Below are 26,858 nucleotides of genomic sequence, written 5' to 3'. Positions count from 1 at the left end.
CGGGCGAGCGACCCTTCCGCTGCCCGCTTTGCCCCAAGACCTTCACGCACTCCTCCAACCTGCTGCTGCACCAGCGCACCCATTCGGCTGAGCGTCCTTTTGCCTGTCCCATTTGCGGCCGGGGCTTTGTCATGGCCGCCTATCTGCAGCGGCATCTGAGGACGCACACCCCAGCCACAGCAGCTCCGGCACCACCGGCCCTGCGGCGCCACAGCCCCTGCCCCATTGGCCGCAGCTCCAACTCCACTGGCGGCCCAAGATGTTCATGTTCTCCCCACCTGCAGGCCACACTTTCCCTTGAAGTAGCTGGGACCACAGCCCAGGCTACGCCCCGGGCCCGGTGGTCCCCAACTCCCAGACATTTCTCCTGGTGCAGACTGCCAGGGTCTCCAACTGATCCCTAGCAGTGTCCAGCCCCCTACCCCTCCCCCACCGCCTCCACCTCCCAAGCTCATTCTGTTGCCTCCTGCCAATGCTGGGGGTATGGGCAATGGTGCTGCAAAGCAGGGCCCGAGGGCCGTGGCGAAAGCGGACAGGGGGCAGGCGTGGTGTGGTTCCAGGCCCAAGTGGCCTGGGGATGCAGGGAGGCGGCAACGCAGGCGCTAGCGGGGGAGGGCAGAGCCTCATTGTTCTGCAGAATGTGGGGAGTGGGGAGACAGGGCCACAGGAAGTGAGTGGGGTTCAGCTTCAGCCAGCGCAGGAAGTGGCCACGGTCCAGCTCCAGCCTGCACAGGAAGTGACCACGGTCCAGCTCCAACCAGCACAGGAGGTGACTACAGTCCAGCTCCAGCCCCTGACAGGCCAAGTCTCCAATTCCAGTGGCGGAGCTGTGGCTACAGACACTCCAAACCTGCTGTGTGTTCAGAGTGGCACTGCTGACGAGCTGCTCACCGGCCCTGGACCTGGGGAGGTGGGGGACGGCGAGGCCAGCGCCAGCGTGGTCCAGGATGTCGTGTTTGAAACGCTGCAGACAGAGAGGGACTGCAGAGTGTGCTGGTGCTGTGGAGCCGACGGCGAGCAGACCAGGCTGTGTGTGCAGGAGGTGGAGACCCTGTCCCCTGGGCTGACGGAGCCGGGCCACTGGCCCAGCAGGACAGAAACTCCTCATCATTCGGAGCGCTCCAGCTACCGATGTTCTGGAAAGCAGCGGCCGCAGGAGGCGCCACCACGACGACACTGCAGCTCCTGGCCCGCCAGCACCTGGCCCGGTCTCGGCCCCCGTGGGGGTGCCCGTAGCTCCCACCTCCCAGATGGTACAAGTGGTCCTGCAGTGGCTGGCCCGGGGTCCTGGCCCGCAGAGTGTGCCCTCTATCCAGATTGTGCAGACTCTGCCTGCAGTCCAGTTGGTACACACGTTTTGAGAGAGCCACTGGTACCTCTGTCTGCCACAGACGTCCTCCCCACCCGCAACCACTGTTCTCCTCAGCTGGGCTGGGGTCAGCTCGGGAGTCCGGGGGCCGCTGGCTGGGCTCGCTAATAAAGACAGAGTCTCTTCTTGGTTTTGTCTTTCATGGGGGAAAGGATAGCCGTGGGCACAGCTCCTGCCTAGGACCTGGAGGTTCATTCTTCCCTCGGGCTCTGCGGTGCGGAGGCTAACTGCTTCTCAGGGTGCGGATCGGTTCCCCCGGCCTCCAGTTCATAGTTAAAGGGTTTTCTTGTGTTGGGGGGGGTACACCTGTGGAGGTCACAGACTTTGCGGGAGTCTGCCGTGGGGACTTTCATTTGGCAAGCTCTTTTACTCTCTGAGCTATTTCTCTGGCTCTTTGCCATCTTTTAAAGGTGGTGTGTGTGTGTGTGTGTGTGTGTGTACCGCGCGTGTCACTATAGTCATTATACCAGGGAGGATTAGGGATCAAATTCCAGATGCTTTTCCCCGTAAGTTTGCCTCGCCTGAAAGGTAGAGGGATATTATTGATCCAAACGATACCCCAGGTGCCACTGGGTTGAGATACAGGTCCCTGCGGATGGGATGCTCAGTACTGCCCCCCCCCTCTTCCCTCAAAGACCCAGCCACCAATGAGACTAGGTTGCTAGCAAAGCCGCTCCTCCTGATGCTCAGGTCGCTTAGCAACGAAGGACCGGCAAGAAAGGCGCTGTGCTAACCCTCCACAGGCAGGCCGGGTAAGAAGCCCTCTCTGCCCCACCCCCTCCTCTTTCCCCATGGCTCTCCCACCGGCCTCCAGCAGGTCACAGCTCTTCCCTCGCCCTCGCAGTTCCCTCGTGACTGCCAACCCCTGCCCGCTGGTGGAGAAGCTCGGCAACATTTGCTAAGGCGCCGGGCCCGCCTCCAGTCGGGAGTGTGGACGTCACTTCCGCTGGTGACCCCTTCCTGACCCTGCTCCCCTTGCTGTCAAGGGATTCGAGCAACCCTGTGGAGGTGCTTGCAGGGCCCTTGCTCCTGCTATGCAGGATGGAGACCCACTGCAGGGCTCCTGCAGTGTGGGGAGGGAGCGAGTTTACAGACAGATCGCTGAATGCCTTCCCCGGAGTGGGGGACGGTTCGGGGAGGCTTTGAGCCCCGCTGGGTGTGGGGGCTCCTGACCTGACACTGTGGCAACCCTCCTTGGCGGTGCTCCAGCGTCCTTTGGTGATCTGGGAAATGTTGCAGCCCATTTCTCCCAGAGCTCTGAGACTCAGGTGCCCACCTAACACAGACCTAATTGTCTTCAGCAGGTGCACGACGCCAGCTCCCTTCTTGGGGGGCGGCGGCCTGGGGGCTACCATGGCCCCCAACCACCTGTCAGTGCGGGAGATGAGGGAAGATGAGAAGCCTCTGGTGCTGGAGATGCTGAAGGTGAGAGCCGGCAGGGCACCAGTGAGCATGCGCAGCTGCTTAGGGACAATCAAAGTGGGTTCACCTGCCCCCGCCCACCTGCCTGCGCTCCCGGGGACCTCCAAAGGGGAATATTTTCGGCCTCGGCTGTTTTTTAATTGGTCCCTTCTCTCTAGTTCCTTCTCCCTACTTACCCCTCATCTGTTATTATTATTATTATTTTAAGCGCTGGAAGGGTGTGGGGGCTGGATGTTCAGGGTTCCGCCAGTCGGCCCCACTTACCAGCCCCCAAACGAGAGGTGCTCTCATCCTCCAGACCCTCCTGCGAAGAGCTCACGGCCTCAATTTCCCTATCTGGTGCTTTACCCTAGCATGCCCTCCAGACTCACTGGCCCCGGGCTCTCCCTCCCTCCCTCCCTCCTCCCCCTCCTCCCTCCCCTCCCTCCATCCATCCATCCATCCATCCATCCATCCATCCAGACCTCATTCATTCACTCAGCCCTTCACACCCAGTGGGTCAGACTGGAACTACCCCAACAGCTGGCTTCTCTTCCCACGTGGGAACCCTTCCTTGGGAGTTCCAATGTGATGAATGGCTGGGTCCCTGCTCCCACCCACAGGCTGGTGTAAAAGACACAGAAAACCGTGTGGCCCTCCACGCTCTGACTCGCCGCCAGCCTTCTCCTCCTGGCCGCAGCCAGCAGCGGCTTGCGCTTCGTCCTGGCCTCCTTCGCCCTGGCCCTCCTGCTGCCCGTGTTTCTGGCTGTGGCTGCTGTGAAGCTGGGCCTGCGAGCCCGGTGGGGTTCTCTGCCTCCTCCCGGCGGCCTGGGGGGCCCCTGGGTGGCTGTCCGGGGCTCAGGCGATGTGTGTGGAGTCCTGGCTCTGGCCCCTGGTGCCAACGTGGGGGACGGAGCCCGAGTCACCCGCCTCTCGGTCTCTCGATGGCATCGTCGCAGGGGCGTGGGCAGGAGGCTGCTGGCCTTTGCTGAATCCCGAGCTCGAGCCTGGGCTGGGAGTATGGGGGAACCCCGGCCCGGCTCGTGGTCCCAGTGGCCGTGGCTGCTTGGGGCGTGGCAGGGTTACTGAGGCCTGTGGCTACCAGGCAGAGGGAGGCTGGGCTGCATGGGCTATATGCTGGTGAGAGAATTCAGCAAAGATCTGTGATGGTAGACCGTGCCCACTGGGAGATGGATGCAGAACCAGCACCTAAGAGCGCCCACTGTGTGCCAGGCACTTTACGTCCCTCCCTCAGTGTCTACCCAGTCTGCTGGGCTGACGGTGAGGCAGGCGCTGAGGCTGATGGACTCAGGCCCGCGGTGGACCTGCCAGTGCAGTGGGGACTCTGGGACCTAGAGGTCACCCTGTCCACTCCTTGCCCCTAGTCTGTATGCACTGAGAACAACAACAACCCCCCCCCAAAAAAAACAAAAAAAACAAAACAAAAGAAACAAACAAACAAACAAAAAAACCCTCTCTGGTTCTGGATCTACAAAGTCCCCACTGTGTGTGTTTAGGTCTGGAAGGGATATTTGGGGAGACAGTGTACCCCCAAAGTGGGCAGATCTTTGGGGAGTGGGTGGGCTGGAGCACAGTCTCCAAGCCCATCTGTTTTTACAGTTTGTTAATAAAGCCCGAGACTTCTGTGCGCCTGTCTCCTTTCTGATGCCTTTCCCAGCTGCTCCCCCAGACCCCCCCTTCCGTCTGGCTCCTCCTCTCCAAGTTGACATTAATTGCTAGGAAGGGGAGGTGCACTTCGCTGGGAGAAGAAGCAGTGAGCTCACAGCGGCGGCCGCCCGGTCCCTGCCAGGCCTTCTGAGTCATGCTCCCATTACCACAGTTTTCCCCCCACAGCTGCCTGGGGTGGCGTGTGTGTGTGTGTGTGTGTGTGTGTGTGTGTGTGTGTGTGCACCCCTCCAGACAGAAGAAGCCTTGACCCCTTGGTCTCTGCCCTCCATACCTTTGTTCTGGGCACTGGTAAGTTTAGACACTCCTTCCTCAGATGGGGACTAGAAACTTCCCATCCAGATTTAACAGAGTGGTGTCCAGTGGAGATAGGGTTTTTGTTTTTTGTTTGTTTGTTCTTTTTTTTGTTTCAGTTTCTTTTCTTAATATAGTAGTAAGTCCCTCCTGGTGTCTGGCTGCGGGCCTTCTTGCTACTGCAGGATTCCCCCCCAAATCTGTCCACTCCCAGCTGCACTCCTTGGCTTGGAGAACAAAGGAGAGCAGGAGGGTGTGCCCTCAGCCCTGTCCCCCAGACACCCAGGCCTGTCCTTCCCAGGGCTGCCATCCCCATAAGCATCTCTGAGCACGTGCCCTCTGGAGCCTGGCTGGCGCCTTCTCCAGTGTGGTGTCTGCACTTGAACACCTCCCTTCTGCCTGCCCCCGCCCCCCCGCCCCCCTGCAGCCTCAGCTGCGGCCAGCCCCTCCCCTCCTGTCCCCTGCTGCCTCCCTGCAGCAGCTCCCTCCTGGCAAAGCCTTCAGCCCAGCCTGCTCCTAGCTGTCCAGGGCGCCTCCGGCGGCCGGCCCGGCGGCCACCTCCCTCCCTCCCTCCCGTTCTCTCTGGCTGCCTCTCTCCTCTCTCCTCCCCTCCTTCCCCTTCACCCCAACCCCTGCCCTGGACTCTGCCAACATGAGAGGGCTTGGCCTGCCTCCTTGTGAGTGACCCATTCCCTTTGGGGGAGGGGTACCTTAGGGACCTGGACTTTCACTCTGACCCTTCAGCTTGTCCAGTTTAGGGACGCAGGCTTCAGGGAGCCTCTTCTGGTTCTGGTGCTCTGGACTATCCTGACATCTGGCCGGCCCCTCTAATCCCTCAGGGACCCAGCCTTTTGCGCGGTCCTGCCTAGCAACCCAAGTGACCTACCCTTTGTTACCCTGCATTCACACTGCAGGGTATCAATCCACCATTCAAGTCTGGTCCCCAGCCCTGTCTTCAGGGGTCAGGCATCTGGGCCCCACCCGCCCCAGGGACCTGCAACTTATCCCAGCCTCCACCCAAAGTCCATTCCAGCGTGGGGTTTCTGACTCAGAGGTGTGGGAATCAGTATGTGAGTGGATGTTTCTCACCGAAACTTAAGCGGGAGCGTGCGCTGGGGAGAGGACCCCTCCCCCTAATTCACCTCCACTCTGTTCCTCCGACCCCCTCTGCAGCATTTCTGGTGGGGACCCAGGCTGTTGGTAAGTGTCCCGACTCTCCACTTGGCCTCACCCAGCTCCAAGCCTCCCGCCACTCTCCCACGGGCCCCTGCTCCCCTGATTCCACTCTGACTTTCCACACAGCCCCCAATATCTCCGAGACGCTCCTCTCATTGTACCCAGGAGTCTGGGTCCAGGTCCTGCCTCCAGGGTAGATGGCACCTTGCAAGGCAGCTCCCTGGCCCCCAGGCCCCAGGGCTTCTGTCTGGGTCACGGTGTTTCCTTCGCCCCCTCAGAGCGACTACGCCTGGCTGATGGTCCCCACAGCTGTGCGGGACGCCTGGAAGTCTGGTACAGCGGGCGCTGGGGCAGGTGTGTGTGTGACGGATGTGGACCCCTGCCGGGATGCCTGGGCCGCGTGCGGGCTGCGGAGGGGCGCTGGCCGCCCGGGGGTGCCTTCTTCGGGAGGGCACCGGGCCCCGTGGCTCAGTGAGCTGGCCTGCTCGGCAAGGCCAGGGGCAGTGGTACCTGCTCCTCCCCACGGGGCTGAAGGCCCATATCTGCTCTCATCATGAGGAGGACGCAGGCGTCGTCTGTGTAGGTAAAGAGACTCAAATTCCTCAGAAACCCCAGAAAACCCAAGTCCATAGTTCTTGTATAGATTTGTGACCGTCTAGAAGTGAGAGGAATGCCTAATCCCTATCCCCATAAGACCAGGTTCCTCCCCACCTCCTAGAAACCGAGCTTACAATCACTTATTTCTGAGTCCCAGAATTCAAGCATCCAGAGTTGTCAAGTGACCAAAGGATCAAGTGTAAGTGACCTCTCTCCTCCTCCTCTCTCTCTTGCTTCTTTTTTTTCCCCAAGACAAGGTGTTTTCTCTGTGTTGTTTTGTTGCCGGTCCTGATCTCCCTCTGTAGCTCAGGCTGGCCTTGAACTACACAGAGACCCGCCTGGCTCTGCCTCCTGGGCTGGATTAAAGGGCGTGACGCCGCTGCCGTCCCTCTATTCTGATACCATCATGTCTTATAACTCTGGTCCTCTCCCGCAAGGTCATGCGTGCAGCTAACTCCACGAGAAGATTCGACAGATCCTAACTGGATGGGGATCCGTGGCTGCCACTGCCCGGGGAGCTGAGCCCTAGCTCAGAGGAGCTCCCCTGTGACTCATGGTGAGCACCAAAAGACTAAAGGTGTCCCATCCTGCGCCACAGTGTCTGTTTCAGCGATGGGGGGGAGGTCATCTTGCTACCGATGTTTCCTGCCAGCGAGTGTCCTTCATTACCGGGAATCCTCCAGTCCTTCAGACTCTCAGCAAGGGATCCCTAGACAGATGCCTAGAGTCGGAAAGGGTGAACAGTTCAAGCCTGACTTCCTTGTACGTGCCACTTCCCAGCTCCCCAACCAGCAGCAAGTCTCCCACAGAATGGCCCTCGCAAGAAGAATCCCCAGCCAACCCGAACATGGCCAAGTCCACCGAGGCCCCTGTACTGACACATGGAGCTCCCCGCCAAGGTGAGTCTCCTCCAAATCTTCTTCCTGTCTCCTATACTGGTGCCGTGAGATCCTAGGCCCAGCCAAAATGAGAGATCCAGACCTCTCGTTCTGCTCAGTCAGGGCTGCCCACCCTCCTCTAACTGATCTGTGAGACCCAGGGGTCCGGGTCCAGTGAGCAGTGACAGTTCTTCTTCTGAATGAGCCAGTGGGACAGACAAAACCTCAGTCCACGGCCCTTTCGCGGCCTCCGCTCTCCCCAGACGTTGACGTTGGCATAGCCTCTTACGTCTCCTTCCTGTCCCCCATAAGAGCCTGCCTGCCTTGGTCTCAAGGTCCCACGGATTCGCCGGACGCGCCTGTCTGGCGAAACTCGGTGGACGGCTGGGGACTCTGGGCACGTGTGTGTGATGATGGATGGGACCTCCGAGATGCAGCTGTGGCTTGTCGGGAGCTGGGGCTGTGGGGAGGGGCGCTGGCCGCCCATGGCGCGTGCCAGAGGGCTCTACGTCTGGTTCCAGGACCGTGTGGATTGATGAACGTGAAGGGTGTGGAGGAGAGGAGAGCAAGGCTCTCCGGGCTGCCCCAGAAGCCCCTGGGGCCGAGAAGTATACTGTGACCATACTGAGGATGCCGGTGTCTGGTCTGATGGTGGTACGGGGGGGGCGACTGGGGGCGGGGAGCTGACTACCCCTCCGCTCTAGTTCTCAGATCCTAGTCCTCCCCCCCTAGGAAGGGGTAAAAGGCCGCAAATCTAATCTCACACTCTAACACATTCGTCATGGAGAAATAGGTTTAGAGGCAGGAAGAAGCTGGGCTTAGCGGCCAAGCCTCAGCGGGGCCATGGAAGGGCACTTTGGGGGCTCCCTTCTCCATTCACTGTCCTCCTTCTGCTGCCCGTCCCATCCCTCCCCCCCATGTTCTTGGCTGTTGCACGGTGCCTAACACCCGTATAATTGGTCTCTACCGGTATCTGCTCACCCATCCCAGACTCTCACAGTGTTTAACCCAGTCCTTGCAAAAACCCGGTCCTAGTGCTCTTTCTTGGTCTGTAATAACTCACGTGCAGCTCCTTCATCTCGCCCTAACTTCTTGTCACCCTGTCTCCACCTGACCTCCTGAACCCTCCCGGTGCACCCAGGACCTGATGGTGCCCACGGCTGCGATGGCCGCCTGGACGGTTTGGCACCGGTGGGCGTGCTGGGGATTAATCCGTGTGGACGACGCTTGGGACCTCGGGATGCTGCTGTGGCTTGCAGGAGGGAGCTGGCGCTGTGGGGGCGCGATGCATGGCCGCACCAGGGGGCGCCTTCTTTGGGGAGGGGCTGGACCCATCGTCCGTGGATGATCTCAGATGTGTGGGAGAAAGCGAGACATCCTTGCGATTCTGCCCCGCGAGGCCCTGGGGCCAACCATGACTGTCACCATCGGAGATGCTGGGCCGTGTGTGATGGTGAGGGCCTATGAGGGACATCAGTGGGAAGGTGAGCCGTGGGTTGTGTGGTCACTGAGTGCGGCGGGAAGAAGTGGTCCCTGCTCATGCTTCCTTCCTGGACGGATTTCCCTCTCCCCATCTCTTATATTCTATGTGAAACCTTGGTTCCAAGGAATATACTCAGGTGTGACTTGGTCTCCCATAAGGGACACTGGATATTGCTCTGTGTTTGATGGGGTGAAGCTACCTACTTCCCTTCGCTCCTAGCCCAAGCCAATCTTACCCGCTTAGGAGTGCTCCCCCCTTCTCCCTCAACCTCCAGACTCCCTCCATTTCCTGCTCTCTACCCCTCCTATCCCACCCACTTTCTTGCTGCAGGTCAGGGACGTGGAAGCCCTGGGCCTCCTCTGGGTAGGAGGCAGCCTTGAGGTCAAGGTTCTAAGTTCCTTTTCACCTGCCTCGGCTGCATGCTCCTCTCGTGTTAGTGGAAGCCACTAAGCTTACCCAAGGGTGGAGTCAGCAACACCCCTCCACAACACCGGGCTTCTGTCTACTCCGTGGGCCTGGACCCCTCCGGCAGGCAGCTGGGACTCTCCCCTGCGCTCCCACTGTCCCCCCAGAGGCCTGGGCCCGAAGCTGGTAGTGCACTCTTCTGGCCCTGGCTGTGAGACTCGTCCCACGGACTTCTCACAAAAGAAAGGTAGCCTATGCCCCTGCTCAGAAGGACAAAGGCTTGCTTTTTTGTGTTTGTTTTTTAAAAAAAAAATTTTATACTTATCGTATGTATACCAGTGTCTATGTCTGCATGTATGCCTGCAGGCCAGAAGAGGGCACCAGATCTCATTACAGATGGTTGTGAAGCCATTATGTGGTTGCTGGGAATTGAACTCTAGGGACCTAGTGAGCAGGAGTCTTAGGCAGTGCTACTCTAACCAGCCAAGCATTGGGTTGTGTGGTGTGTGTTGTTGTGTAGGTGTGTTGTTTTTGTTTGTTTTTTTTCGAGAACAGGGTTCTCTCGTCTTGTGGGCAGATCTCGCTCTGCTAGACTCGGGGAGAAACTGAGAGGTGTATCTATACTCAGAGATCCCTTGCCTCTGCTCCCTGCTGGGATTAAATGCGTGTGCCACCACGGCCTAGGCAAGTACTGTTTTAATGTTCTTCTGAATCTAAAATCCAGAGTTGTGTTTGCGCAGAGATTCCGCTTCTGTAGCTGGGTTCCGATTGCTGGAATTAAAGGCGTGTACCACCACCGCCTAGGCCAAGGTACTTGTTTTTATGTTCTGCTGATATCCTAAAATCCAGAGTTGTGTTTGCGCAAAGAGTTCCACCTTCTGTAGCTGGGTCCTGAGCAGGGCAGAAGGATGAGGATGAGTCTGCCATCTAAGCTTCTGGGTTCTCGTGCCCTGTGGCGGGACCATCACAATGTCTGGCTTTGCTCCAAGTGACTGCACAGCTTGAGAATTATTTTGTCGGGGGGAGGTGTGTACTGGGGCCTCGGATTCAGTGAGAGACCCTGCCTCAAAAAAACAACAAAACAACAAAACAAAAAAACAAACAACAACAAAAAAACCAACTTGGAGAATGATGTCAACCACTGGCTTCTGCATGAATGTAACACGCACTCCCCATGGACACACACACATCCATCCATTCACACAAGCATCCCTTGGGACCAGAAAGATGGTTCCGTGGGTGGAGATGCTGGCTCCCAAGCCCGACAACTTGAATTTCAGCCCAGGACTCGTTGTGGGGAGAGGACACTGATTCTCACAAACTTTCCTCTGACCCTCGTGTGTACATGGTCGCATATGCACACCCTGCTGCACACGCTCACACACACCACACACACACACACACACACACACAACACACACACACCAATAAGTGAATAAATGGATGTAATATTAAAAACCCTAAGAAAGTAAAGTAATTCCCTTGGTTCAATGGGTATGGCAGTGTACTCCTGCAATTCCAGCACTTGAGAGGCTGAGGCAGGAGGATTGAGTTTGAGGCCAGCCTGAGCTGCAATGTGCATTCCAAAGTGCATCGCAAAGATCATCTTCTTCTGTTTAAACTTGTCCATACACTAAGAGACACCTTTGAGTTACTGTGACCAGTATAGACAGCCATGTACACAAGTGTATGTTAGCACAGTCTTTCCATTTTTTAAAGTTACGTTCATCTCTTGTGTGCATGCACAGGTGTCGTGATATACACATGGGGGTCAGATAACTCTTTTTCTGCCATGTGGGGGTCCAGAGAGCAAACTCTCAGGGTTGTCAGGCTTGTGGCAGGTACCCTTGCCCACTGAGTTTTTTTTTTTTTTTTTTTTTTTTTTTTTTTTTGAGACAGGGTTTCTCAGTGGAGCTTTGGAGCCTGTCCTGGAACTCACTCTGTAGCCCAGGCTGGCCTTGAACTCACAGAGATCGCCTCCCTCTGCTGGATTAAAGGCGTGCGCCACCACTGCCCAGCAACTGAGCCATCTTGCCAGTCCCCTTTCAATATATATTTATATAATTTTTTTAAGATTTATTTATTATGTATACAGTGTTCTGTCTGCACGTATCTCTGCAGGCCAGAAGAGGGCACCAGATCTCATTACAGATGGTTGTGAGCCACCATGTGGTTGCTGGGAATTGGACTCAGGACCTTTGAAGAGCAAGCAGTGATCTTAACCTCTGAGCCATCTCTCCAGCCCCCCCCCCCCCCGCCCTTTCAATATTTTTTTGGGTCCATTCCTAACAGTGAAATTTCTATATCATACGGCAGTTCTATATTTAGCTTTCCGAGGAGCCAGCCAGCTAGGCCTGGCTTTGTGGCCAGTGCAGAGGAGACTTGAGCACATCTGCTCTCTGGATGGAGGGATTCATGAGGAAAAGCCTAGACAGTGGATAGATGGACATTTGGAAAGGAAGGCAGAATGCAGGCAGATGAAGAGTGCCAGACGGGCTTTCTTTCTTTCTTTTCTTTTCTTTTCTTTTTTTTTTTTTTTTGGTTTTTTTGAGACAGCGTTTCTCTGCGTAGCTTTGCGCCTTTCCTGGATCTCACTCTGTAGCCCAGGCTGGACTTGAACTCACAGAGATCCGCCTGGCTCTGCTCCGAGTGCTGGGATTAAAGGCGTGCGTCACCACCGCCCGGCGCCAGACGGTTTCTGACCCTAACTCTTGGCTTTTTTTCCCCTCTCCCCTATTCTAGGGTCCCCCAGTTGCGCCTGGTGGCTGGACCCAGCAGGTGCTCTGGCCGGCTGGAGGTATGGCATGACGGACGCTGGGGGACGGTTTGTGACGACAGCTGGGACATGAGAGACTCGGCGGTGGTCTGCCGGAGCTGGGCTGCGGGGGCCTCGGCAACCAGACCCTGCAGCAGGCCGCTTCGGCTGGGGCGCCGGCCCCATCTGGCTGGATGACGTGGGCTGTGTGGGGACCGAGGCTTCGCTCTCAGAATGCCCTGCTGCCGCCTGGGGGAAACACAACTGCGCCCACAATGAGGATGTCGGGGTTACCTGCACCGGTGAGGACACACTAGCCGTCGTCTGGCTCTAGAGGAAGGGATGGAGACCGGGGTGTCGGTAACTTGACCGAGTGCTTACTAAGCCCGAGCCCTGTAGTGGGTATTGGCTCATATAAGCTCATTCAAATCACCTGAGTCTGGCCAAAATAAGAGCTAGTTAAACATCAACGTGGGCCGTGCATTTCCCCCATTTTTGGGAGCCTAGTCTCCAACTCCAGTGCGAGACCCTGAGCTAGGAGCTGGGTGCACAGAATGGAATGAATGTGTTATGGGTCTTTGAGAAGCTCGTGCCCCGTGGAGGGAAAGAGGAACACAAACGAGCTGTTGCAAACCAGTGTGACAAGGTGGAGTTTGGGGGTCTGTAAGACCACTGAGGTTCAGTCCATGAGAGGACTCTCAGGAAGAGAGAGGCCGTCAGCTCAGGGCCAGGCTTCACCAGAGTGAAGGTGCAGGGTAAGTTCAGCCGAGGGAAAGGGTACATGGAGCGGACTGCAGGTATGAGTTCCCATTGGGGTGGGTGGACAGTACTGAATTCTCCCAGCAAATGGGTGTGACAAGCTGCAAGAATGGCCAGTAAGACAGGTTGTCTTAGCTCGATGTCTAGCGTTGTCTGGAGGGGCTTGACCCCATAGATGTGGCTGAAGGTGTAACTGTTCAGAAGTCACATTGTCATTGTAGACTAACATGGCAAAAGTCCCCAAACACTCAAAGAATTTCTTAGTTTTTGTAAAGAAGATGATTTATTTTTGTGTGCACTGGTGTTTTGCCTGCATGTGTGTCTGTGTGAGGGTGTCAGGTCCGCTAGAACTGGAGTTACAGCCAGGTGTGAGCTGCCGTGGGGTGCTGGGAATTGAACCCGGGTCCTCTGGGAGAGCAGCCAGGGCTCTTCACCTTTGAGCCATCTTCCAGCCCAGCCCACCCTCAACATACACACAAGGAATTTCTTACAGGCAAGAACATTCCAAGGGCTTAGAAGTCATCTTCCTGGAGCCAGGGGCAAAGTACCCAAGCTTGTGTTGGGCATGGCTCATCCTAGACTGCCTGTGTGGCCTAACCAGAAAGATAGGCCATAGATAATGGTGACTCAAAGACCAGAGTCAGATCTGCCCCTCTCTCTTCTGGGAGAGCCACAGAAGGATCGAGACCAGGGACATGGCCTGGTAGACTTCGAGCTTCTCTCTCTCTCTCTCTCTCTCTCTCTCTCTCTCTCTCTCTCTCTTAAAGATTTATTTATTATTTATTTATTTATTTATTTATTTTGGTTTTTCGAGACAGGGGGTTTCTCTGTGTAGCTTTGCGTGGAACTCACTTGGTAGCCCAGGCTGGCCTCGAACTCACAGAGATCCGCCTGGCTCTGCTCCCGAGTGGATAAAGGCGTTGATTTTATTTATTATATATGTATGCTGCAGGCAGAAGAGGGCACCAGATCTCATTACAGATGGTTGTGAGCCACCATGCTGGGAATTGAACTCAGGACCTCAGGAAGTGCTCTTAACCTCTGAGCCATCTCTCCAGCCCCATTGAGCCTCTCTTGAGGCTGACGAATATGGAAGAAAAGCCAGGGGTAGTAGGGCATGCCTGTAGTATCTGCATTTGAAAGGCTAAGGCAAGAGGATTCTTAAGAGTTTAAGGCTAGCCTGGACTAGTAGAACACTGTTATAAAAACAACAACAACAACAAAAACAGATAAATGGTTAAGAGCACAGGCTGCTTTTGTAGAGGACCCAGGGTTGATTCCAGGTGACAGCCCTCTAACTCCAGTTCTGGGGGAGTCTGATGCCCTATTCTGGCCTCCACAGGCATTGAGCACACATGGTGCACAGATATGCATGCAGGCAAACCACTCACATCAAATAAAAATAAATCTTCAGGGGGAAAAAGCCAGGCTTGAAGGGGAAGACTATAATCCCAGCTACTGGAGAGTCTGAGATAGGAGGATCTCTAGTTCAAGGCCAGCCTGGGCAACTTAGTGGACCCCTGTCTCGAAGAGTAAGATATGAAGTCCTTAGGGCAATGGTTCTCAATCTGTGGGTTCAGACCCTGTTGGGGGTCTAATGATCCATGCACAGGGTCGCCTAAGACCATTGGAAATATCAGATATTTACGTTATGACTCATAACAGCAGCAAAATCACAGTTATAAAGTAGCAACGAAAACAATTTTATGGTTGGGCGTCACCACAACATGAGAAACTGTATTAAAGCATCCCAGCACCAGGAAGGCTGAGAACCACTGCCTTAGGGTTCATGCCTGGGACGGGACTAGCTGTCATAAGTAGCTCCATTCCTTGCCTTGAAAAGGTATTGATTTCATTACTTTTAATCATGCGTATGTGTTTATGTGTAGGTTTGCACACACAAGTGCCATGCTCTCAAAGGCCGGAGGCGCCACATACCTGCTGGTGGCTGTCAGCCTGCTGACGTGGGTGCTGGGAATGGAACTCGGATCTTTGGCAGGAGCAGCACATGCTCTTCCTGCCGAGCTATCCCTCCCCTCATTTCCAGCTTTTTGTGGGCTCTCCGCGCTAATTTTCCACAGCGCCTGCACCTCTCTGCACTCCCACCAGTAGTGAATAAGGCTTCCGTTTCCCCGCATCCTCACCAGCATCTGCTGCCACTGTTTTTTCTTGATGACGGTCATTCGACTGGGGTGAGGTAGCATCTCCAGGTAGTTTTTAATCTGCACACCAGGCTCTCATGGCAGTCCTAGTCCAGTGGTAACACAGATGGCCTTTGATGGAACCAAATGGATCACAACAACACAACCCAAAGCTGTGTACGGGGGAGAGAGGCGGGCAGGGAGCAGGGGTGTTGTTAGGGATGAGAGTGGATGGAGAGAGTCGTTCATTGCAGACATGCTTGCAGCTGTCAGGGAACAAATACAGTTAATACAGATTGCTAGCTGGGCAGTGGCGCACGCCTTTAATCCCAGCACTCGGGAGGCAGAGCCAGGCGGATCTCTGTGAGTTCGAGGCCAGCCTGCTCTACAGAGCGAGTTCCAGGACAGCCAGGGCTACACAGAGAAACCCTGTCTTGACACACACACACACACACACACACACCACACACACACACACACACCAGTATTTTGCCTGCAAGTACATCTGTGCAACATGGGTGTGCCTGGAACCCTTAGAAACCTGAAGAAGGGCATCAGATTCTCTGAGACTGGAGTTACAGACAGTTGTGAGCCACCGTGTGGGGTGCTAAGACTCAAACCCAGATCTTCTGGAAGAGCAGTAAGTGCTCTTAACCACTGAGTCCTCTCTCCAGTCCAGCACCCCCTCCCTCCTTTTTTTTTTTTTTTTTTTTTAAAGTGAAAAGTGGGCTGAGGATATGATGGGTTAGTGGGGAGGATATGGGTTAGTGGTGGTGGGAGGGTTCCCTGAGTCCACCATCATGGTTTCTATGTCTTCTCTTTCTTCCTCCCGGCATCCTAGGGACCCTGGCCTGGATACCATCTCAGACCCCTTCAGTTGGAGCTGGCTCCCTGGGCTGGGTAGAGATCAGGATGCCTGGCTTCCAGGAGAGCTGGCCACCAAGGCCTCTGCCAGCCTCACCTCCAGTGTGCTAGAGAAAACCACAAAGGCTCCTGGGAAAGCGAAAGCGTAAGAGTACTAAGAAGTGGGTGCCTAAAAATGCAAAAAGACCAACCACCCAACCCCCTGGGATACCACCTACTAAACGCTCCAGGGTCCAGGCACCCCAAGCACGCTAATCTAACCCCACGTACCTCTGAGTCACCCAAAAGACTGACCACGGAGGCTCCCCACAGACAGACGTCACACACCACTATAAAGGCGACTCCCAGGGTCCCCTGGGAGTGGACCTCGGAGGCTGTAGCATCACTGTCTATTCAAGGCACCAAGAAGTGACCTCTGAGGCACCATCACACAAATCCCTCAGGCCTCCTTGGAGCCGTCTGGTGAGAGCCCAGAAGGTTCTCTGGAGTCATCCCAGGATCCAGCCCCCTCCCCATCTGCTGGAGACCCTGTACCATCGGGTGAGTGGCGGAGGCTCAAAGGGGTCGGGAAACCGCAGCGAGGCAGTTCCCCTTACCTCCTAACCCGAGGGCTCCCCCACACCCCCCAGGTCCCTTCCGGGTCCGCCTGGCCGATGGGCCCAACAGGTGTGCTGGCCGCTGGAGGTGTGGCATGCTGGGCGGTGGGGGACGGTCTGTGACGACAGCTGGGACCTCCGGGACGCCACAGTCGCCTGCTGGGAGCTGGGCTGTGGAAAGGTCCGGCCCGAGTAGGCAAAACCCACTACGGCCCTGGGACCGGGCCCATCTGGTTGGACGACATGGGCTGTAAGGGGAGTGAGACCTCCCTGAGCGACTGCCCCTCGGGCGCGTGGGGGAAGCACAATTGTGACCACGAGGAAGACGTGGTGCTCACCTGCACCGGTACCGGGGAACAGGGAGGGAGGCTGAGGGAGGGGGTCAGAGTGGCCCGGGGTGACCTGGCCGGAGGGGGGTCAGGGTGGGGGCGCCCGGCAGGGCTCCCGAAGGAGACTCCGGAAGGGAAGTACAGTGGTAAGAACCTCGGATAACAGAAAGGGACACATGCTCTCCCCAGGCTACCCAGATGACGATGATTACCCCTCCTGGACTTGGGACCCCACTTCAGGAGAGGACCTGAGCAAAGGGACCACTGTGGCAGCATGGCCTGGACAGACTCTCTCCTGGGCTACCACTAGGAACCCGGAAGTCCCCTCTTCAGCAACACAGAGGCTTACGGACACAGGTGAGGGGCTTGACCGGGAACTTGTGTGGGTGCATTTGCCGAGCTCTCCCTCCAGGAGGGGGGTCCCAGCAATCAAACTCGGGTTGATAAGCTTGGCAGCAGGTACTTTTGCCAGGTGGCCTACCTGGTTTGTTTTTTGAGATGATATATCATGTATGCCCAGACTGGCCTTGAACTTGCTATGTAGCCGAGGTTTGCCCTGAGCTCCTGGTCCTCTTGTCTCCCCTCCCAAGTGTTGGCATTACAAATGGGTGCCACCATGGCCAGCCATCCAGATCCTTCTAACTGAGCTGACCCAGGGCCCCTCGGCCCTGCAGGCTTTCCCTGGATCCACCCAGACATCCTGAATGTGTTCCGTCCTTGATTGGACAGTATTCATCTCCTCCAGAGCGCAGAGAGACAGCTTGGGGGTCTGAGAGATCAGAGGGTACCAGCAAGTCCTGAGGGACCAGGAAGTGCCCGTGACACACCAGCCTGACCCCCTCAGGCCGGAGCATCTCTGGGAATGACCCAGAACCCCCAGCTCAGGGTTACCCGGTCAGCACACGCTTCCTACCCCAGCTACTGGGAAAGTGAGCTGGCAGGCCACACTCGGTCCTTGTCAGCTGATCTCAGACCCGGGCAGGGATCCCTGGGGCCCGGGTTCTGCCTCCTGCCCAGCAGGTCAACATCTCACTCTGCAGCTATCTGTCCCTCTACTGCACCATGGCTTCTGTCTCGCTATAGCCTGTGTCCTTCCCTCTTGGCTGCCCACACGGAGATCTCGAGCTGCACCCAGGGTGTTCTCTGGACACCTCCTACCCAGCTGTCTTCCTCGGGGCACTTCCTGCGGCCCCACGGACGCTCTCTCTCTCTCCTGCACACGCCGTTGCTCACATCCCTTCCCTTATCAACTCCTTGACTTTATTATCTGCACTTTCGACTCCGTTTTCTTTTTCCTCTCCTGGTGTCTTTCTCCCCGATTGATTCCATTTCCACCTTCTCCCCTTCCTCATCTCTAGAGCTGTTCTCCACCCACACCCCCATGTGGTATCTTGTATTTTCTTTCTCAGTTTCCTTTAAAATTCTGCATTCCGTCCACTCTTTAAATTTTTTGTTTTATTTATTATTGTATGGGTGTGGGTGTTTTTGCCCAAATCCTTATCTGTGCACCATGTGCATACAATCCCCCAGAGGCCAGAAGAGGGCGCCAGAGCTCCTGGAACGGGAGTTAGAGATGGTTGTGAGCCACCGTGTGAGCTCGTAACCGCTGAACCATCTCTCCAGCCTCTCCTCTCACTTTCTTTCTTTTTGTGTCTTCCTTTCCTTAAAAAGATTTATTTATTTATTATGTATACAGTGTTCTGTCTGCATGTATGTCTTCAGCCAAGAGGGCGCCGATCTCATTACAGTGGCTGTGAGCCACCATGTGGGTGCTGGGAATTGAACTCAGGTCCTCTGGAAGAGCAGCCAGTGCTCTTAACCGCTGAGCCATCTCTCCAGCACCTCACTTTTTCTTTTTTTTTTATTTTTTTTTTTTAATTTTTTTTTTTTCGAGACAGGGTTTCTCTGTGTAGCTTTGCGCCTTTCCTGGAACTCACTTGGTAGCCCAGGCTGGCCTTGAAACTCACAGAGATCCGCCTGGCTTGCTGCTCCCCGAGTGCTGGGATTAAAGGCGTGCGCCACCAACCGCCCGGCCCTCACTTTTTTCTTTTAAAAAAATCTCACTACGTTGTGTATGTATGTGCATGCGTGTCCCGCCCCATTTTCTCTCCTTCCTTCCTTCCTCCACTTCCTCCCTCACTCTTCTTTCTTTCTTGATAAGCTCTTTGATAGCCCAGGCTGGGATTCACTATGTAGCTGAGGCTGTCCGTGATTCCCTGTCTGCACCCTTCCTCTCAAATGCTGGATTGCAGGCACGGGGCACCACATGTACCCCATCTCTTTCCGGCCCGCTCCTGTCGTGTTCCGAGTCACGCTTTCTGATTTTCCTTCCACTGGCCTCCATCCTTTCTTTCTCTGTCTCTCCCTGTGCGACACTATTTCTGCCCCACCCGCTCCCTTCCGCACCCCGCTGTTTTCCTCTGTCTTCACTCTCTCCACTTTGACTGGGAGCAATCACGGCCTCTGCTGTGTATCTCTCTGCCTGTCGCTGCTGGGAGGATCATTCTTTCCCCAGCCCGGCGTGCGCAGTCAGGCCTGGCTGGGCAGGGACCCGCTCCTCTGCCTCGCACCTCATTACATCACAGGGGGCGGCGCGTTTTGACTGGTCCCCAGGATCCAGCCTGGCCACCTGTAGAGTCTAGCCAGGGAGCGGGCTCAGGGACTTGTGACTTGGACCCGGCAGTATCTCATGCTGGTGTTAGGGTTGGTATTGGGATGCTGGAGCCGGAAATGATCTCCTAGAGACCCTGGTCCTCGATCAGGTGTGGCCGGAGTTCCAGAACCTTTGTTCTGCACAATCGGGGCCGTTTCCCTGCCCTTCAGCGCCCTCTCGTGGTGGAATTGATCACATGCGAGGCACCCGCCACTGTGGAGGCGGCGAATCCTGAGGCAGGGGGATCTTTTCCACGGGGAAACAAATGCAGAATTACAAACGGTGCAAGGGAACTCTCGGGACAGTTCCGTGTAGCAAGACTTAGGAGAAGGCAGGGGGTGTTTGGCCAAGATGGTGGCCTGGAGCTGGTCAGTGAGGCCAGCCTGGTGGCTGATACGCCTGGGAGATCCTCTGTCTCTGTTTCCCCAGTGCTGGGATTTTAAGAGGCCAGCATGCCCAGCTTTTTATTTTCTTTAAACGTGTGCTCTGAGGATCACACTCAGTTCCTTGTGTTTGCAAAGCAAGCGCTTTACAAACGGAGATTCTATCTCCCAGCTCTTGGCTTGCTTTTGAGACCATCTTATTCCACAGCCCCAGCTGGCTTGGATGTCAACTACATTGTCCAGGCAAGCCTTGAACTCCCTCCCAGTGGTAGGATGCAGGCAGGCACCAACGTTGGGTTGGGGTGATGTGTGCGGTCACTCAAAGCGCAAGTCTGGCACCTGACTCATCGGCGGACTCCAGTCTAGACGCCACAGGGACTGGAGCGAGTTGTGTGACTACATGTCCCATTCCGATGTGCAGGATGCCCATGAACTCACCTAGAATGGAAAACACTGTTGGTAGAGTGTTATATTACAATGACCCACAGGTGCAGGATCCCAAGGTTGGAATGATTGGTTGTAGTAGAGAAATCAAGAGAAACCTTCTAGAAATGTGATATTATCCACCAGCAGAGGCCAGCAGGAAGGGAATCGGTTTTTAATTCATTCATATGTGTGTGTGCCATGTCACATGTGGAGAGCAGAGGACAACTTGCATGAGCTGGTTTTCTACTTCCACCGTAGGAGTTCTGGGGATCCAACTCAGGTCGTCAGGTACACAGCAAGTACCTTTACCCAGTGGGCCATCTCCTCACTGGCCCAGAAAGAGGACCGAAGGCCTTTCTTTGGGAAAAAAAAACTTGCAGAGTCACAGGGCTAGGATTTTTTATTTTTAAGATTTATTTTATGTCCAGATGGTATGGCACATGCCTTTGATCCCAGCACTCATGAGGCAGAGGCAGGTGGATCTCTGAATGTGAGGCCAGCCTGATCTACACAGTGAGTTCCAGGGCAGCCAGAGCTACACAGAGAAACATTGTCTTGGAAAACAAACAAAGAAACATAAAAAGCTTTATTTTTATGACTAGATGGTGATGGCACACCTTTAATCCTAGCACTCCAGAGGCAGAGGTAGGTGGATCTCTGTGAGTTTGAAGCTAAACCTGGTCTATATAACAAGTTCCAGAATAGCCAGAGATATGTACAGAGACCCTGTCTCAAAAAAATTTAGTTTATTTGTACACACACACACACACACACACACACACACACACAGCAGTGCCGCATCTGAAGCTGGAGTTACAGACAGTTGTGAACTGTCTGAATTGTGTTCTGGGAGCCTAACTCGGGTCCTCTGCATAGAAATGGATGCTCTTAGCCACTGAGTGGTTTCTCCTGCCCAAACAAGGATAGACTTTAAGCTCCAAGAAGCACCTACATTTATCTCTCTGGCCGTTATGACATCACAGGTCCAGTGCCTTAAACACACGCTTTCTTGATCTTCTGCAGGTGAGAATGCATGGGTCTCACTGAGCCAAGATCAGTTTTGGCAGGGCAGGTCCCCGAAGGAGAATCGCCCTCTTGACTTTTCCAGACACGGCCCCTTCCTTCTTCAAAGACAGCAGCGCCGTCTCTCTCTGGCCTTAACTATGTCTTTATTTTTTCTTGTTCACTCCAGCCTGGAAATGTTTCTATAGTCCAAGGATTTATAAAACTGGGGAATCTGCTTTTTCTTTTTATTGATTATTTCTATTCATCCACTTATTTATTTATTTAATTTATTTATTTATTTGTGCTTGTGTCTGTGTGCATGTGTGTATGTGCATGCTATGGCTCAAGAAAAAAAAAAAGACGGTTTGGGACAGTATATGATAGTTCAGTTATGATGAGGGTTTGTACCCAAGGTCGGGGGCCTCGGGGGAATGGAAGTAATACCTCTATTTCCTTTATGAGGTCATTTCATCAGCTTCTGCTTCTAGTAGCCATGAGCATGCTGACTGGTGGCCGAGGTGACGTAGGTTGTTGAGGGGGCTGAGTGACAGGTTAGCCCCTGCTGTGGTAAATTGCCAGGGGGCTGAAGGTGGCAGGAAGGACTCAGCCCTCTTCCTCACACACCTGCAGATGACCAGGGTCGTTATGAGCTCTCCTGGACGTGGGATACGCCTGCGCGCAGGGGTCTGTCGCACCTCCACAAAGGGACCCCCACCACAAGCCAACCCAGACCCGCTGTCACCAGAGGCACCGGCAAGAGCCCAGGCCACCCCTTTCCGGCTCCGAGAGAGCCGTGCAGACACAGGTGAGGCCTGCGGACCTTGTGTGTGGGGTGCGGGAGATGGCTCTGGGTTCCCAGGGGTAACCCAATCCTTACCTCAGACCCAACAGCAGGACAGCCTTCAACAAGCGTCATTATTTGGAGCTTACCTGAGGGGATTGTTCTAAGCAGCACACAGTGATTCTAAAGGCATTTGGGGTGCCATGACCAGGGGCAAGGCATCTACCCAATGATAATTTGTATTTCTTTTTTGAGACAAGGTTTCTCTGTGTAACAGTCCTGGCTGTCCTGGATTCTCACTCTGTAGACCAGGCTGCCTTGAACTCACAGAGATCCGCTCGCCTCTGCCTCCCGAGTGCTGGATTGAAGGCGTGCGTCCCCCAACTTTTATTTCCTTATTTACATTTATTTGATTATTGGGAGGGACAGCCTGGGGACCAAAGCCAAACTGCCAGGCTTTGTGCCAACCACTCTTGCCTCCTGAGTCTGCCGACTCCGGCATCTGATATTTTTCTTTGTGGTCCTTTACCAAACCCAGGGCTCTGCGCATACTGGGTAAGTGCCCCTGCATTCACCACATCCCTAGTATTCCATCGGGCTTAGTGGGCAGGGGCCAGGGATGGCGCTGAACAGCCCCCAGTTTCTTGAGCTATTCCCGCAGCAAAGTCACACGGACCAGACGTCAATGGATCTAGACTGTGCAAATCACTGCGCAAATCAGAAAATGATGATGTTTTTGAGACAGGGTGTAATTGTTACATTTTTCATTGCCTGCTCCCGCCCCCTAAAAAAAAAAAAAACCACTTACAGGCGGCTTTACTTCAGCTCACAGTGTGAAGGTATAGTCCGCCAACGTCAGGGCAGCGGGTGCATGGGGCAGCTGGTCACGTTGCACCTGCAGCCACAGAGCAGAGAGATAAATTTGGGTACTTCACTCACATCCTTTGGGTTGGTTTATTTCAAGGCAGGCTCTCACTATGTAACTGTAGGCTGTCTTGGAACTCACTATGTGGACCAGGCTGGCCTCGAACTCATAGAGAGTTCGCCTGCCTCCGCCTCCCGAGAGCTGGGGTTAAAGGCGTGCGCCACCACACCTAACGAAGGTCACTTCTTTTTATTTAGTCTAGGACCCCAGCCCATGGGATAATCAGGGTGGTTCTTCCCTGTTCGGTAAAATCTCTCTGGAAACGCCCACACAGACACGTCCAGAGCTGCGTTCCCTAGGTGAATCCAAACGCAGCCAACCGACCGTGAAGTTAATTACTGCATAGTCTCACCGTGGGTGTTCACTAGCGATCTCACCGTATTTCTGCACCCCAAAGGCTGTCCATTCATTCTGGTCCCCGGGACTTTTCCTCATGCCCTCCGGAATTCTCCCCTCCTTGCATCCACGTACCTTCCCTCAGAGGCCACCAGGTGGCGGCAGGAACCCCACAGGCGGAGACGAGGGGGGCACTAGGGCCTGGTGAAGTCTGCCGGTGACCCATGATGTCACGAAGATCGCTGCCTTCCCATTGGGCCGCTCCTCAAGGGGCGTTCCGGGACGCGGTGGGTGGGGCAAACTGACCTCAGACCGATCGGCGCCCCGCTTTCCTTCTCCTCCAGGTTCCCCAAGGAAGCCAAAGCCTGAGCGCCGGCTGCCGCGGCCCACCTCGGCCAGGACAGCGCCCGCCACCTCGTCCCCAGCTCCTGGCTCACGGCCGACCTCTGGCTCCTGGCCCCAGCTCATCCCTGCCTCGGCCTCCAAGCGGGGAGGCCCACAGACCCTCCCAGACACCCCCACCCACCCCGGCGCCCTCTCTGCCCGGCTCCGACTCCACCAGGTTCTGGGCCAGTTTGCCTCCAGCTCCCATCCCAGAGCACTCCCGCAGCCCCGCACCCGCCTCCCCTACAGGGCTAACCTCGGACTCCTCTGCGCTCTCAGAAGTGACCAGCCTCCCCCCTACCTCAGAGCTGTCTCCAGAATCCGACGCAACCCCAGACTTGGGCACAACACCCAAAGTAGACCCGGGGGGTTCTGACTCCTCAGACCTCCCCGTGAGCCCCAGGACCCCCCCAAAGCCATTCACAACCCTCACCCTACCACACCGCCCCTGAACCCACCACGCCCTGAACCCACCACCGCCCCTGAACCCACCACCCCTGAACCCACCACCGTCCCGAACCACCGCCCCTGAACCCCCACCAACCCTGAACTCACCACCCGTCCCTGAACCCGCCACCCCAACCCTACCACCACCCCCTGAACCCCCACCCCTCACCACCTGAACCACCACCACCCTGAAACCCTCACCCCACACCACCCCTGAACCCCCACCACCCCTGAACCCACTACTCTGAACCCACCACCGCCCTGAACCCCCCACCACCCCTCACCCCACCACCACCCTGAACTCACCACCACCCCGAACCCACCACCCCTGAACCCACCACCCTGAAACCCACCATAACCCTCAACATACCGCAGTCCCTCAGCTTCCCAGGACCCCCTCACCCCACTGCCCCCCCCAATCTCCCACCAACCCCCATATTTTCCTCAGCCCCTGCCACGCCCACAAACTCCCTCCCACCCTCCCTGGAGACAGAATTTCCCTCTCGCCCTCCAGAACCCAAGCCTAGCCTCCCCCAGAGCTGACCTTGGGGGAGCCCGTCCCACGGCCACATCCCCGATGCAGAACCCGGAGCCCTCTCCAGCCCCCGAGTCTGACCCCTCCAGGCCTCTCCAGCCCCAAGCACGGACCCACTGTCCACGGAGGTCTCCAAACCCCCCGGGACCAGAGCCCCAAATTAACCTCTCCACCTATCCAGACCTCACACTCAACTTCAGACCCCACCGTGACCCTCCGACCTTCACCTCTCCTCCATGGCCCACCCATGGACCAACCTCCCCCTGACCACCTCACTCAAGGGCCAAGCCCTTATCCCAACCCAGGTCCCCTTGGGCCATGTGTGTCCCCAGAACCACCGGTAAGGGTCATGGCCTGCGAGCCACCTGCCTTGGTGGAGCTGGTGGCCGCGGTGAGGGAGGTGGGTGACCGGCTGCAGAGGCTGACGCAGGTCCTGGAAGAAGACCGGCGGGACCGGCGAGTCCTGGGGCTGGGCCTAGTCCAGTTGGTGGAGGCCGCTCAGGGCCTGGGGCAGCTGAGTGAGACTGTGAAGAGACTAGCAGAGGTGGCCTGGCCCCCCAGCACGCCTGTGCCCACCACCCCCACCACCACGGAGGAGGAGAGGCCTCTGAGGGGAGACGTGTGACCCACTCTGAAACTCGGGGTGCTAGAGATCCTCTCAACAAACACGAGAAAACCAAAGTATTCTACCAACAGAGCGTGGGTGTTGTTACTGGGGGAGGGGGACCCTGGAGGGACAGAGTCACAATGTTGACCCTAACTTGTCAACGCCACACATGCTACGGTAATGGTGACGGTGATGATGCCGAACGTGAAGGCAATAATTGTAGCGACGTGATGATGGGGTGAGTGGTGGGTGATGGTGGCGTTGACAGTGATAATGGCGGGCGGGGGTGACACCATGGTGCTTATGATGATGGTCGCGGTGGTGATGGTGTTGGTAATAAAGGTGATGCCGATGGTCATTGGTGCGATGTTAGTGGCCGTGAGTGTGTTGGTGGTGAGGATGGGCATTAATTGTGGAGGTCACCATGACGGTGATGATGTGAAGGTAATCAATCATATGACTGTGGGGGTTGTGAAGGTCACCATGACGGTAATGATGTGAAGGTAATATGACTGTGGGGATGGTGGTGATAATATGATGATGGTATTGATGATATCAGGCGGTGACGGTGAAGGGGTTGATGATGATGTGAGCCTGAGGATGGTAGTGATGGGTGATGAGGACGGTGGTGATGGGAGGTGACGATGAGTGATGACGTTAATAATGCAGACATGGCGATGGCATTGATACACTAGCCATGCTGGTGATGACCTTGATCGTGCTTGTGGTGATCATGGTGAGTCCTGACAGTGATGAATCCGTGCAGGCAGGAAGTTGTCTTAGCCGCGGTGAGCCCAGCTTTAAGAACAGAGCACACGGCCCGTAAGTCCCAATGGGCAGGATAGCGTTGCCGTCACAGGGACTGGCACTTACCGTGCGTCTGTGTCAACACTGTTTGCGCGGTTTTCGGCCTCCCCAACGCTGCTGCAACCCCTGCATACAGTTCCTCATGTTGTGGTGACCCCCAACCATAACAGTATTTTCCTTTCTACCTTGTAACTAATTTGCTATGGTTGTGAACAGTAAATGCAAATACCTGGTGTGCGGGACGGTCTCGGGCAACCCCTGGGAAAGGCAACCCGATGGGCTTGAGAACTGCCGGTTTCCGCAGCCGGCTGTCATTCCATCTCCGTTAACGCTGGCTGGGGAGGGTACTGTTACCACAGCTCAGCAGATGAGGAGATGCACTCGCAGCCCGGACGCCGGGGAGGAGCCCTTGCTAGGGGCTGTCCCGAGCCAGCTCCCGGGCCTCTTAGTCTCCGTTTCCCACCCATAAATGGGGATAATAATAGTGCATGCCTCATGGGCATGTGGAGATGACTGGATGGTGACATTGTGTTTCTGAGGGTGCTTAGGCTCAGTGCACAGGAGATGAGTGACTGGCCTGCTGTCCCCATTTTGTGCCCCATGGCAACCCAAGCCTGTCTACTCCAGACCCTCCTGAGAGAAGGGTTCATGCGGGTAGCCCAATCTGACCTTTGGTTCAGCATGTCGCAGATGCCCTTGAGCTCCTGACCCTCTTGCCTGTACCTCCGGGGTGCTGGGATTACAGATGTGCAACACCACACCTGATTCTGTGCATTACTGAGCCTAGGGTTTCATGCATGCTGGGCAAGCATTCTACCAACTGAACTTCATTCCCA

The 26,858-nt window shown here is 55.7% G+C and overlaps 3 pseudogenes; all 3 read left to right on the top strand.

The window, feature by feature from the left end:
- Positions 1-5: 5 nt before the first annotated feature.
- On the top strand, positions 6-1,403 carry LOC119087067 (annotated as a pseudogene).
- A 943-nt stretch (positions 1,404-2,346) lies between these two features.
- LOC114684812 lies at positions 2,347-3,937 on the top strand (annotated as a pseudogene).
- On the top strand, positions 3,937-25,418 carry LOC114684825 (annotated as a pseudogene).
- Positions 25,419-26,858: the final 1,440 nt, after the last annotated feature.

Source organism: Peromyscus leucopus, unplaced genomic scaffold (assembly GCF_004664715.2).
Source record: "Peromyscus leucopus breed LL Stock unplaced genomic scaffold, UCI_PerLeu_2.1 scaffold_1055, whole genome shotgun sequence".
NCBI lineage: Eukaryota > Metazoa > Chordata > Mammalia > Rodentia > Cricetidae > Peromyscus > Peromyscus leucopus.
The sequence above is the reverse complement of the archived record's forward strand: the minus strand, read 5'-3'. Positions and strand labels throughout refer to the sequence as shown.